Raw genomic sequence first — 14614 nt, 5'->3', positions numbered from 1 at the left:
TGGAAGACACAGGCAGTTAAGGAGACAATTGCCCTCCAGGGAAGTAAGCGCTATGATAAAAACTCCAGTTTTCTGTGTTTTGGTGACTCTGGGCCCATATCTTTCTTCTACGGACTCAGCTGTTTTTTGCATATCTCCACTTGGATCTTCTTCAGAAAAGCAGAACCCATTCTGAGTACTTAAAACAGAGAGTTCAATGCTACATGGAAGTGAAAAGCTGAGAGGTCAAACAGGAGACTCTGAGGGAACCCTGAGTCTGGCAACAACAGGAAGCCACCGCCACCCTAGATTAGAGGGACAAAGGAGGCAATGTGTCACTAGAACACAAGGTGTGGGGTTATTGGAGGAAAGTGGAACAAGACTGTCTGGAGGGATCTGAGGCCGCAGAGCAGACGCAGCCATGGCTAGAGACACGCCAGTGGTTGGAAAGGAAGAGAAACAATATCTATCCTGGCTTTTCCCCACCTCTTGTTCTCTAATCCCTTGCCAGTGCCTCCCATGCCCAAACCAAACCAGAAACCAGCTAACATGAGAGCCCAGGGATTGTTGCCAGCAAGTCAGCTCCTGGTGACACACCACAGAGCAGGGAAAGAAAGAGCAAGGAAAATGATCTGTGAGCAAACAGGCCCAGGACCAACGCATGCCTCCAACTCACTCCAACCTTCAAAATGAAAGTTTTCATTTCCCTCACAGCCCAACCCTCTCCCCAGAACCTCTTCATCCTCCTCTGTTTTCCTGCCTTCATGGCTGCCAATCGAATCTTTATTGAAAGAATCATCTAATTAACTAATAAGCACGAGGTGCTCTGGGAAGGTGCCCTGTAAGGGGGTGCCCCATAAGGGGATGATAGAATGGTAGGAAGGGAAGGCTGGGGAAGTTTTCCCAAAGAAGGTATTATCTAAACTGAATTTTGAAGGACAACTTGGAAAATTGTTGGAAGTTGGAAGGAAAACAAGTAGGTGAAAAAGTAAGGGAAAGTGTGAGAAAAGTTAACATGATATGAACACAGAGGCACACTCCAGAACTTCAGGTAGCTTTATATAGCCCAGTTCATAAAGTTTGAGAGGAAAGATAGTGAAAGATGAGGCTAACAAGGATAAAGAAAGACTTGCTAAAGCGTTAAGAGCTTAAACTGAAATTTCTGCAAGATGGTAAACAAGAAATGAGATGATCACACTTGCATTTAGAATGCACTGACAGCTATGTGGGGAGTGAATTGGAGAGAGCAAGGCTGGCTGCAGAAAGAGCAGTTGAGACAAGAAATGGTTAGAGCTGGAACTTGGACAGAGTGAAGAGATATTAAAGAAGTAGAATTAACAGGACTTGGCTTGATTGATAAGGAAAAAGGAAAAATAAAGGGTGAATCTAGATTGACGAGTTGAATTTCACCATGTTGGGGTTGAGATGCCTCTGGGCCATCGAGGTAGAAATGTCTATTTGGACCAGACAGGTCTGAACTCAGAAATGGTCTAAAGTGGACATATGAGATAGGAATGGCTGTGAGTGTGAGAAGGTAAGTGAGAAAAGGATTCATATATGGGTGTTCACTGAACAATTCTTCCAACTTTTCCCAATTTGAAATTTTTCATTAAAAAGCATTGAGGAAAAAATGAGAAGAGGCTGAAGGAAACAAAGAAAAATAGAATAGAACAGAATAAAAATGAAATAAATTAATTAAATAAAGAAGCTGCAACTCAAGAGGCAGATGGCAAACCAGCAAAGGGCGGTATTCAGGAAATCAAGGGAAGTGTTTCAAGGAGGAAGTAACAGTCAAATTCTGCAGATCAGTAAAGTGAGATAAGAATTCTAAATCATTTATTGAATGAAGCGATTTGAAACCTAGGGAAAGGCAGTTTCTTAGAGTGATGGGAGTAGAAGACAATGGGAATAAGCAGTGATCAGGAAGTAAAAAGGGGAGACAATGACTGTAAACTACTTTCTTTAGAAAATTTGGCTGTGAAGGGAAAGCAGTGTCAGGTGCCAGGTAGAGGGGACAATGGCAAGAGTCTTTTTTTGAGATGGGAGGCATCTGACCTTGTTTGTACCATGAGGGGAAAGAGTCAGTACTCTGAGGAGAAAGAATCAGGGTGGAGGGTGAAGATATTGGGTCAGCCAAGAAGTTCATTCGGGTTTTTCTGTAACATCCTATGGAAAAACCTGAACGAAGTTTTTGGCCAACCCAATACAAGTGAGAGAGGAGATAAAGGGTGTTCCAGATCCCTGAAGAAAGGACAGGTGATGAAATCCAAACACAAGAGCAGAAATTAGCTGCTCACAGCAGGAGAGATAGCTCTTCCCAAAGACAAAGAGATAAGGATGGGAATAGATGCAGGTAATTGTGTCAAGGGGATGCAGGAAGTTGAGTGAGTTCTTGTTCAACCACCTCTAGTTTCTCTGAACCCAACAATTTTGACCACCTGGTTGCAGCTGGGTATAACTGCTAGGGTTAATATGTTGGGAAACTTTTGGTTGCATGCCCAGATAGTTGTATGAGATTGGGTTTCCTGGAAACATACTTTGAAAACAAAAGTTGCATGCAGGAAGCTTATTGGGGAGACCTCTTAAGGAAATATACCTACAAAGAAGAGAGGAAAATAGAACTGGGGAGAGGAAGAAGCCAGTCCACAATGCATGTGCAACTGAGACTTTAGTTAATCCAATAGTGAGCCTTGGAGCTGAGATGGCCTTTCAGAGTTGTCTCAAATTAAGGCAGTTGGGATGTGCCTTTGTGCCCATACATCAACCAAGCTTTGGCTACAGACCACTCCATAGGAAAGGATACAGCACGTGGCAAGGCTGTTCTCTGTGGCTGAGGGCAATGCCCTGGCAGAGACACAGCTGCAAGCTGTCAGTTGATATTCGCAGCAGTGTGGGTTGGATGAGCCAGCCCTGAAGAGGGGATCTGGGTGGAGCCCATGGAATCCATTAGAGCCCACCATCACACAGGGCAGTCCGTTTGTTTCTTACAAGTTTGTTCCATCTCGGAGTAGCTTCTTCAGGAGTTTGGTTGGAAAACCTCATGTTTTCTGAGCAACTTAGAGAGGTTAGTGGGATGAAGTACAGCTCGCGAAGCTGCATTTGATCTTAGGGCCATAACTGATACTCATTATCCTCCTCCACGATCCACCCTCATTTAGCACCTCTGTGATCCAGGCAGCCTGAGAAATTCGAGCCTGTACTTACCATTGCTCTCCTCAGGTGGTGGCTGCTGATGGTATCCATTTACTCTTAACAAGAGGGCACGAGAAAACCAAGAGAGGCTCCAGTGGATCACCTGCGTGCCAAACATCGTCTTTCCTGCCCCTACTGTGGAGCAGTAACCCTGCCTCCTCCTGATGATGAGGGGCAATTACTCTTGCCAGGATGGTGATTCCTTTTCTTGCCTGGATGGTGATTCCTTTTCTTGCCTGCTAGTCTTTTGGCACATGGAGCCCAAAGTGACCAAGTGAATGCTGAAGCTTAAAATGCCGTGGGACTCATTATGTCCTCTAATAACAGGGCCTCCAGGCCCACGGTGCCCAAAGCAGGGATGAGACGTACAGATTTCTCAAATGGGTCTCTGAGATGATGATATAAAGGGACAGTTCCATTCCATTCCTTGGTTTCCAAACTTGCAGCTTACCTATTAGGAATACAGGAGTACCATATAATCTTTGTTATTTAGGATGTACACAACATCCTGGGAGATGGTGGCAACCTCACAGGGTAACACTTCCAAGATGGAGCCTCAGATGCATCTTTAAGAGGCTGTTTTACCGCTCTATCTGGCTGATGGCCTCTGCGCGATACAGCAAGAAAGGACCAATGGACCCCATGGCCATGTTCCACTGCTACACTCCTTTGCTGTAAAGTGGGTCCCTAGGTAAGTCATAATGGGCAGCACTAGCCGAATGGCTACTTGATGTCTCATGGTCATAAGCTCTGTCTCTTTTGTGACCCAATAGCCCACCAAGTAGTTTTTGAATGGTTTATAGTTCTTTGCAGCAGAAGGCATGGCCTTGTGCCAGAACACCAGAGGTATACATTATGATTTTCCTTTTGAGACTTCCCATGAACTACAAATGATCTCATTTCCCACCACAAATACCTCTAGTACATGCAGTTTGAACAAGGGCAAAAATTGATTATTGGATGGAAAAAACCTCTTAGACAATTGCAATGGTTGGTAGTTCTCCAAAGCTCAACTCTACCCGACCAAAATCATTATTCTTTAATGTTTCATTTCTCTATTGAATTTTCGTGAGCATCACAGGAACAGCATTGACATTGACTTCATGGAAATACACAAAAGGTATATAAGGTGAGTGCTACAAAATTATGGTGAACAATGGCTGTGATTGGCAGATTTTCTCTTGATGGATTCTCTATCTTAAAGTCATATAGCGAGACTGGACTGCATGTTCCTATGGATTGCATTGACTACCTTGTGGATGTTGTCTATGTTTGATCCTCAGTGTTTATGTGTGTGCCTTGCACTTTGAGAGTTAAGTAAAAATAGTTTACATTTTATTATTTAATTCTACAAAAGTCCTTCAACCCATCATTAATTATGTCAAGTGTTAAAAAAAAAAGATGGTCAGCAATATCTTACTGAATATCGGCCTATGGTTCTATTGAAAGCCAATTCAACTCAAGACAGTCTCTATGTCATATATTGTGATAGTTCTTTTGCAACTGAGGCCAATGAGACCAATAAGACTTTTGGATCACTTGAAAAGAGAACATCTTAATAAAGCAGGTAAGAGTTTAGAATATTTCAAAATTTTGAAAGAGAATTTTGTGTTATGTAACATAATTTCTAGCTAAGAAGAACACACATTTGATAATGATCATTTTGTAATGAGCACAGATGTGGCATCATAATGTTGTATAACTGAAACTTATATAATGCTATATACCAATTCCACCTCAATAAAAAAATTAATATGTGAACTTTTGGTTGAACATGATACCTTGAAATTATAAATTTTTCTGTGCTACCTCTCAAAACTCAATTTTAAAATATAAAGAAAAAAAAAGAACACACAAATAACAATGGAATCATTGGGTCTTATAAAGTTGCAGAAATCACTGAAAAATCTGGTAGTTCTCATACACTTGTTGAGAGTATATGAATGTAGAGTCTGCAATTTCAATTGTGATGCAGCAAAATACAGTGTTTAAAAAGAACTGCCATTGAGTAATGATTCAATTCAAAGATGTATCTATGAATTGTCTGTTAACATTGAAAAGCAATTAATTGGTACATTAAAAACAATAAAAATTTTTATTTAGGTTGATGAAACACAGTTACTGAAAATAAGACCCTTCTATTTGTTGTATCTATGATTATTTTAAATTGTAAGAAGTGATGTTTGTAAATTTTTTAGAAACTGACTATACTAGGGTATGTATTTTTGCTGCTCTAAAATTTTGGTTTGATGAAACACCAATACCATAGGAGAATTAGGTGCCCAGTGCTTCTGATGGAGCAAATTGCAGGGTTGGAAGACACAAAGGTTTAGAGCTCACCTAAAGGAAATATGTCCTGAAGTTCTCGCAATAAACTGCATTGTGCATTGACATCAACTAGTTGGAACAAATGTTAGTGAAGTTCTTTTTCTCACTATTATAATTCGAACCCACCCATAATATCATAGCAAATATGATTACCTTTTCAGAAAATGTAATGTTGACAAGGAACAGTATGTGAGCCTTCTAGATGGCTTTCTGAAATAAACTAACAAGATTTGTACACCTTTTCTTATATAATTCATTTTTCAGAAAGCAAAGGAGACAAATTTAGCAAAGAAGATCAGCAAACACAAAAAACAGCTTATGTACTATGGTTTGAATTTTTCAGTAACTTTATGAAGTCTCATTTCAACTTCAAGTGAAATTGTGATAAATATGCAAATTTAGCAACCTTTACTGAAAAACTGGAAATATTTTATTTTTTAAAATTTTTTGCTGCACCATGTGGCTTGCGTGATCTTTGTTCTCTGACCAGGGGTGGAACCTGTGTCCCACTGCAGTGGAAGTACAGAGCCCTAACCACTGGACCTCCAGGGAATTCCCAAAACCAGAAGTACTTTTAGTTGGTTGAATGAGGAAATGATTCCAAGGTATGCAGGAGTTGATTGAAATAGATGGATTACTCAATGAGAATAAGCTTAGTGTTTTTCAGATAGTTTAAGAAGTCAAACTTCTTACCAGAAAGCAAGCTAGAGCAGCACGACTCAAGGGCCAAAATCCAGGGGAAAAAGATCCATTGTTTTATAATCCCACATGACATTTGGTTAGTAAAATTCTCCACTTGTTTAGGTAGGAACTCCAATTCTCCAAAGTATTTCTGAGAATCCCAGAGGAATATCTCACATGCATTAACTAATTAGTTCAGGTTGTTCACTTTCCATACTATGGCTGTCCTCTGCCATGCTGGAGCTCTGCTGTGGTTAAATACCAGCTGGAGATCTGCTTAAATGCTGTTGCTTAAATCTGCCACATTGATGTTCTATACCAGATCCTTGCCAACACTCCAGCTACCAGTGCCCTCAACCCTTGCTGAGTGTGATAGTACAGCAGCAGTGAGCTGCAAAGTGAGAAGGAAAACAATTTTCTCTCCTCTGTATTATGCTATTTGAGGGTCTCAAAGCAACATTCTTAAACTCTAATGTGTTTTCTAAAAATCTAGAAAAGCTCTCTTCAATCCCTTAGCTTATATTGCTAAATCCAACCCACACCAGACCTTTCTCCCTATAGGGTAAATTGTATTTGAGATTCAGGTGTCCCTTTATTGTAATTTGCTCCCATTGTTTCATAATCTATAGGTGCGTATATATGCCTGAAATCCAATATTAACACTCATCCAAATTATTTTTCCAAAAGGTTTATCAGCATCTGTTTAAATCAAATCAAAAAAGATAGACACAAATAGATGCAGGTAGAAAGGAAGTTGCCTATCTCTGCCCATAGCTATATTCGAATTTCAGTTTTGGCCCAGTTAGGATGCCCTATTACCTTCTCAAAGGAAATGTAAAAGATTTTTCTGGACAACGTTTTACATATATATGTGGAAAAAACTAAAACTAGGATTCAGGATATCTGGATTATAATCTTATCTCTGTCACTAATTTTCTTTGTGATCTCATGCCGTGAACCTATTTCTTAGTGAATTAAATTAGTTTCGTAAGGTGGCTTTGACTATCAAATAGGATGATGGATGTGAAAGTGCTTTGAAAATATTAAATGTACTAGTGAAATATGAAGTATTCTTATTCTTATTAATTAAAATTTTGGTCTCTGACTTTAATTGTCCACCTACTAAGTTATGACATTCACTCTGTGTTTCTCAGTTTTATTCCTTTGAAGCTGTGAGATAAATTGTTTTAGATGAGCTTTGTCATAAAATGTTAGAGCTGGAAGGAGGGACTTTGGAGATTCTATAGCTCAAATCCCTCATTTTTCAGATGAGGAAATTGAGTCCAAAGAAGGGCAGATTATCTAGATAGCAGATGAGGTAAAATGTCAGGCACCCAAGATACTGATGCATGTAGTACTGATTTCATCACATCAAAGAAGAGTGCTCTCCAGACATTATGTCTTCCTTTTCAGAAATTATTCAATGAACAGTTGTCCACAATGCTTATTGCCCAGACCTCCAAGTAAGATATATGATATTTATTCACACCACTCCTTATTCCCAGAGCTTTTCCAGACTAGTGTTCATGGAGCCCAGTTTTTAGGAGGCCAACAAATTGGTATTTATTGACTTCCTTTTCTGTTCTGGGCACTAGTCAAGGCACTGAAGATTTAGCATTTAACAAGACAGTAAACCACTTCCAGAGATTATATTCCACTGAAATACTAGGCATAAAAACGATACATGTGTTAAAAGTAACCTGTTCTCTCAAGCTTGTAGGAGACACAGCTAATACTCTTTTTGGCAGTGTATTCCTTTAGCTGGAAGACTCCGTTGAAGCACTGCTTCTCCATATTGGATTAATACTCAAGTTTCAATCTTCCTAGAGGTAGTTTCCAAGTCCTTAAGACTGTTAAGAATATGTCTATGCCCATTTATGTTAAAAACCCTCCAGAAAGTAGGCATACAGGGAACTTACCTCAACATAATAAAGGCCATATATGACAAACCCACAGCAAACATTGTTCTCAATGGTGAAAAACTGAAACCATTTCCTCTAAGATCAGGAAAAAGACAAGGTTGTCCACTCTTACCATTTTATTTGGCACAGTTTTGGAAGTTTTAGTCACAGCAATCAGAGAAGAAAAAGAAATAAAAGGAATCCAAATTGGAAAAGAAGAAGTAAAGCTGTCACTGTTTGCAGATGACATGATACTATACATAGAGAATCCTAAAAACGCTACCAGAACACTACTAGAGCTAATCAATGATTTTGGTAAAGTAGCAGGATACAAAATTAATGCACAGAAATCTCTTGCATTCCTATAAACTAATGATGAAAAATCTCAAAGAGAAATTAAGGAAACACTCCCATTTACCACTGCAACAAAAAGAATAAAATACCTAGGAATAAACCTACCTAAGGAGACAAAAGACCTGTATGCAGAAAACTATAAGACACTGATGAAAGAAATTAAAGATGATACAAACAGATGGAGAGATATACCATGTTCTTGGATGGGAAGAATCAACATTGTGAAAATGACTCTACTACCCAAAGCAATCTACAGATTCAATGAAATCCCTATCAAACTACCAATGGCATTTTTCACAGAACTAGAACAAAAAATTTCACAATTTCTATGGAAACACAAAAGACCCCAAATAGACAAAGCAATCTTGAGAAAGGAAAATGGAGCTGGAGGAATCAGGCTCCTGGACTTCAGACTATACTACAAAGCTACAGTAATCAAGACAGTATGATACTGACACAAAAACAGAAATACAGATCAATGGAACAGGATAGAAAGCCCAGAGATAAACCCACACACATATGGTCACCTTATTTTTGATAAAGGAGGCAAGAATATACAATGGAGAAAAGACAACCTCTTCAATAAGTGGTACTGGGAACACTGGACAGCTACATGTAAAAGAATGAAATTAGAACACTCCCTGACACCATACACAAAAATAAACTCAAAATGGATTAAAGACCTAAATGTAAGGTCAGACACTATAAAACTCTTAGAGGAAAACATAGGCAGAACACTCTATGACATAAATCACAACAAGATCCTTTTTGACCCACCTCCTAGAGAAATGGAAATAAAAACAAAAATAAACAAATGGGACCTAATGAAACTTAAAAGCTTTTGCACAGCAAAGGAAACCATAAACAAGATGAAAAGACAACGCTCAGAATGGGAGAAAATATTTGCAAATGAAGCAACTGACAAAGGATTAATCTCCAAAATATACAAAGAGCTCATGGAGCTCAATATCAAAAACACAAACAGCCCAATTAAAACATGGGCAGAAGACCTAAATAGACATTTCACCAAGGAAGACATACAGATAGCCAAGAGGCACATGAAAAGATGCTCAACATCACTAATTACTAGAGAAATGCAAATCAAAACTACAATGAGGTATCACCTCTTGCCAGTCAGAATGGCCATTATGAAAAAAGCTAGAAATAATAAATGCTGGAAACGGTGTGGAGAAAAGGGAACCCTCCTACACTGTTGGTGGGAATGTAAATTGATACAACCACTATGGGGAACAGTATGGAGGTTCCTTAAACAACTAAAAATAGAACTACCATATGACCCAGCAATCCCACTACTGAGCATATACCCCAAGAAAACCGTAGTTCAAAAAGAGACATGTACCACAATGCTCATTGCAGCACTATTTACAATAGCCAGGACTCGGAACCCACCTAAATGTCCATCGACAGGTGAATGGATAAAGAAGATGTGGCACATATATACAATAGAATGTTACTCAGCCATAAAAAAGAAGCGAAATTGAGTTATTTGTTGTAGTGAGGTGGATGGACCTAGAGTCTGTCATACAGAGTGAAGTAAGTCAGAAAGAGAAAAACAAATACCATATGCTAACACATACATATGGAATCTAAAAAAAAGAAAAATGGTACTGATGAACCTAGTGGCAGGACAGGAATAAAGACGTAGACATAGAGAATGGACTTGAGGACACGGGGGGAGGGGGAAGCTGGGGCAAAGTGAGAGTAGCATGGACTAATATACACTACCAAATGTAAAGTAGATAGCTAGTGGGAAGCAGCAGCATAGCACAGGGAGATCAGCTCGGTGCTTTTCGATGACCTAGAGGGGTGGGATAGTGAGGGTGGGAGGGAGGCTCAAGAGGGAGGGGATATGGGGATATACGTATGTATATAGCTGATTTACTTTGTCATACAGCAGAAACTAACACAACACTGTAAAGCAATTATACTCCAATAAAGATGTTAAAAAAAAAAAAAGAATATGTCTATGGAAGCCCACATGCAATATGAGAACCACCTTTATGTTTCACATCTACCTTGTATTGAATGAAACACATATTTTGCTTATACCCTTGGCATTCATCTCCTAAACATGCAGCAGCACTTGGTTGAGCAGAAGGAGAAAAGAGCCAGCTTTTAACATCTGTGTCTGGCCATTTTATTTTCCCTCCACATTTTGGAGCAGACAGAATTCATTCAGCTATTTTATCCTCTGGATTCTTCTCCTTTGTGCCAGCTGACCATTAGCTGCTATATATATTCTTCTGGTTGGAATAGTGAAAGCAGGGTGTGTAAAGCTCTGAGAAATGGAGCTGGGACCCAGGAGCCAATGGGCCATAGACAGAGCTGAGATGAACAACCAAAGGCTAGGGTGTAGACAACATTCTGGTGATCAACTATTTGATGGGTGAAATATAGCCTGGTGAGAATGCTACCAAGTAAAGGGTCAGAAGTTAGAAGAGTGGATCAGTGGACAGGTGGTGAGCCTCGTTATGACAGTATAAACTTTAATCAACTTTACTGAGATATAATCTACAAACAGTAATATAAATCCATTTTATGTGAGTTTGATGTGTTTTGAAATATGGATCTACTTGTGTATCCACCACGACACCAATATAATAGTTTTCAGTATGGACTCCTGTTTTCCCACCACATAATCTTCTCAGCTATGTCCTCCTGCAGGTCCTAGGATAGCCAAGCTCTGGGATTGTCTTTGCTCCAACAGAAAGTATCAAGGAAGTACCAGGTCAACAAGACCTTGAGATAAACTCTTGTCCCTGAAGCTAGTTGCCACAGATGTTACTAACAGGATTGGGAAAGGGTTTGGAGAACATCCATGAAGCAAGTATCATAGATGTTCTGCTGCTTGGTCACATGGGGAGTGTGGAGGGAACAGTCAGGTCATGGATCCAGATGCTTATCTGTCCAAATACAAAAACTTTTAACAACTAATTGGATTGTTTTCCTGTTGTCCCTCACAATCCTAGAAGAGTGGACAGGAAACGAGAATGGAAGTGAGGGTCGGGGCTAGAAGGTGTTGGTTGAAATAATGAGAGACAATGTCTGTAATTCTCAAGACCACCCCAAACCTTGGCACATAGTACATGTTCAGTATCCTGAGCCCTGATAATAAGACAATGCTGTGAAGCTTTGTCTTCCTTGGTATTGCCTTGTAATTCACACTCACACAGGAGAGTAGCTAACCTGTCTTTGCAAGTCCATGCATTATATAAAAACCAATTTCTTGCGACTGCCTCTGCTTCTTCATAGGCAAGTTCTGACACACTTAACCAAAGAACCTTTATAAGTTTTCCAATATGAGAGCCAAACAGCTAATGTTTCTGTATTACCCACAAAAAATCAAAGGGAAAACATCATCCACCCAAAGTTTGGAAAATATGAGTTGCCAGTGTCTTAGTGCACATGGAAAGAAAACCAAGCTAGAATAAATATTAGTCAATGTAAGATCCTTCTTTTCTTTCTGCTTTAATTTTTCTGTCACAGTTTTTCAATTAAAAATGCCTATTCTATCTAAAAAAAAAGGTTCTGAAGAACCTAGGGGCAGGACAGGAATAAAGACGCAGACGTAGAGAATGGACTTGAGGACACGGGGAGGGGGAAGGGTAAGCTGGGACGAAATGAGAGAGTGGCGTGGACAAACATACGTTACCAAATGTAAAATAGCTAGCTAGTGGGAAGCAGCCGCATAGCACAGGGAGATCAGCTAGGTGCTTTGTGACCACCTAGAGGGGTGGGATAGGGAGGGTGGGAGGGAGATGCAAGAGGGAGGAGATATGGGGATATATGTATATGTATAGCTGATTCACTTTGTTATACAGCAGAAACTAACCCATCATTGTAGAGCAATTATACTCCAATAAAGATGTTAAAAAAAAATGCCTATTCCAAAATAAATAAATAAATAAATAAATAAATAAATATGCCTATTTTTAAAAATCCCTGTATAAAAAAAGATACAACTTGTAGTGGAAATTATTATCTAGAAGAAAAATACCTTTTAAATGGCGTGTTCACTGGCATCTTTAATGTTCTGGTAGTGTTTTCCTCCTGATAGAAACCACAGTTGTTTTGGAGAAGATGACTATATTGCATAGTTTATAAAAGTAAGCACTTCTGTCATAAGACTTATTTTGGGATTCTCTCACCTACCTTCAGTCATCTGACTGCCTGAATTACCATATATAAAAAAAAAAGTTTTCCTTGTAGCATTGAAACAGAGTTGGATGGAGTTGCACAGAAATTCTGGAACATTACAGTCTAGCAGGAGCTATCGTTTAGCAGGGTTTTGGCAGAACTTCAGCAGACTGTATATAGAACTTGAAGATTTTCTCCTCTAGACATGTGTGAGCAAATCTGAATTTTGGCCCCAAATAAGGAATAATTATATAATATTAATTCATATCACAACTATAAATGCTCAAAATCTAGTAAGCGAATTCTTAAAACTCCTACTTTAGAATGCTTAGATTCATAGTGTACTTTTCACCCTTCATTTTCATAAAAATCAGATGGAGCTAAGCTGGTTTGAACCAGATTTTGAAATTGTTAGTTACTTACAACGAAGAGGTTTCATATCCTTGAAGCTGAAAAATAGAATGTATGATATGCAAAATCAGAGTGGTTGCTGTAGAGATAGTAAGGACAAAGGAAAGAAAGAATAATTTTTTAACTGGTTAGAATAGTGAGTATAGGTAGAAAGCAATTTTCTCTATTTGTAATTCATTTAAGGTTGATAGCTTTCACAAACAGAAATTGACATGGTAGGGTTTTCCCAAAGCAAACTATAATATAAAAGTTTGTCTTTCTAGCTGTTGAATGTTTCTGCTAACCTAGAGAAACCCAATTTTATTTGTAATCAAATGTAAAAGATCTTTTTCATAGATATTAACGTTACATTAGCTTTACTTTAAAATTCTTGTGATTTTGCATTCTGCTTCGTTGTACATCTGTTTATTATAAATATTGAAATTATTAGATCTATACAAACGGATAAAAAATAACCTACAAACAATTTTGTCACATGAAGTAAATTGGACGGCTGGACAAAGTCTATACTAGTCTATCATTTGTACGAAAAGGAAAGGACACAAAACAGAATTTTTGGTATATGAATTGAATATCTCTGGGTAGAAAAAAATAATTGGTAACAGCAGTTCCCTCTACAGAGAAAGAAGAGGGAAGAGAAGTCAGAAGAACTTTTTTTATATTTGCTCATCTGCTGTATTTGATTTTTTTTCTAGCCAAATGCATAACATATCCACAAACACACACGTAGTCATATTACTCAACTTCTCCTCATTCTAAAATTGACACTAGGTTTTTGTCCTCCCCACCCCTGACTTCCACAGCTTTGAGCATTCTTTGCCACACGGGTATCACAGTTTGAATAGCATAAAGCAGTGGCATGGTTCCACTGATTCCTAGCTTTGTGACTTTGTATTTTTAGCTCTTTGACCATAAGCTTACTGAGCCATAATAGGACCACCACAATTTCTATCTCATAGGGCTGTCCTAGTGCTTAAATGAAAGAGCACACCTAAAAATCCTTAGCACAGTGCTTAGAATATGGCTGCTGCTCAAGAGATGGTTGTTCTTGTCTACTGGTTAACACCCTACATTCTGGGGCTGCCAAGATGAAAGTTCCTGTCCATCAAAACCTCTCTACACTCTATAATGGCACACAAACCTGCATATTAAGCAAAAAGTATATGTCTGGCCCATAATAGAATGACTACAATATATATTGACTCAATGAATGAAACAATGATATATTTTAACTATGCTAACATATTGGTGTGGTCTGGGATGGGGGCTAGGAAGTGGGCAAGACAGATTCTTAATAAACATCTTTCTTCGGTTTATTAAGGTACCAACTTATATACAGATGAAAAAAAGTTCAAATCCTTTAAGTAGTTATTTGGATCAGGAGGTAGTAGTACCATTAATTTTCAAAGACAAGACTGTTCCTTATTCTCTTATGTCTTTCCTTTCTAGAAATGAAAAAACCTTATGAAGCGGTGGCTTTTCAGAATCTTTCAACTAACTTGGATGTTGGAAAAATATCCAAATATCACTTTCCTTTCTATTCAAAGGGATGCTTCATCAAGGTTCATTGCTACAAATTAAAGCCTTTTGCTTTGTTCAGGAATATATGA

This window comes from Balaenoptera physalus (assembly GCF_965194825.1).
Source record: "Balaenoptera physalus genome assembly, chromosome: 2".
NCBI lineage: Eukaryota > Metazoa > Chordata > Mammalia > Artiodactyla > Balaenopteridae > Balaenoptera > Balaenoptera physalus.
The sequence above is the reverse complement of the archived record's forward strand: the minus strand, read 5'-3'. Positions refer to the sequence as shown.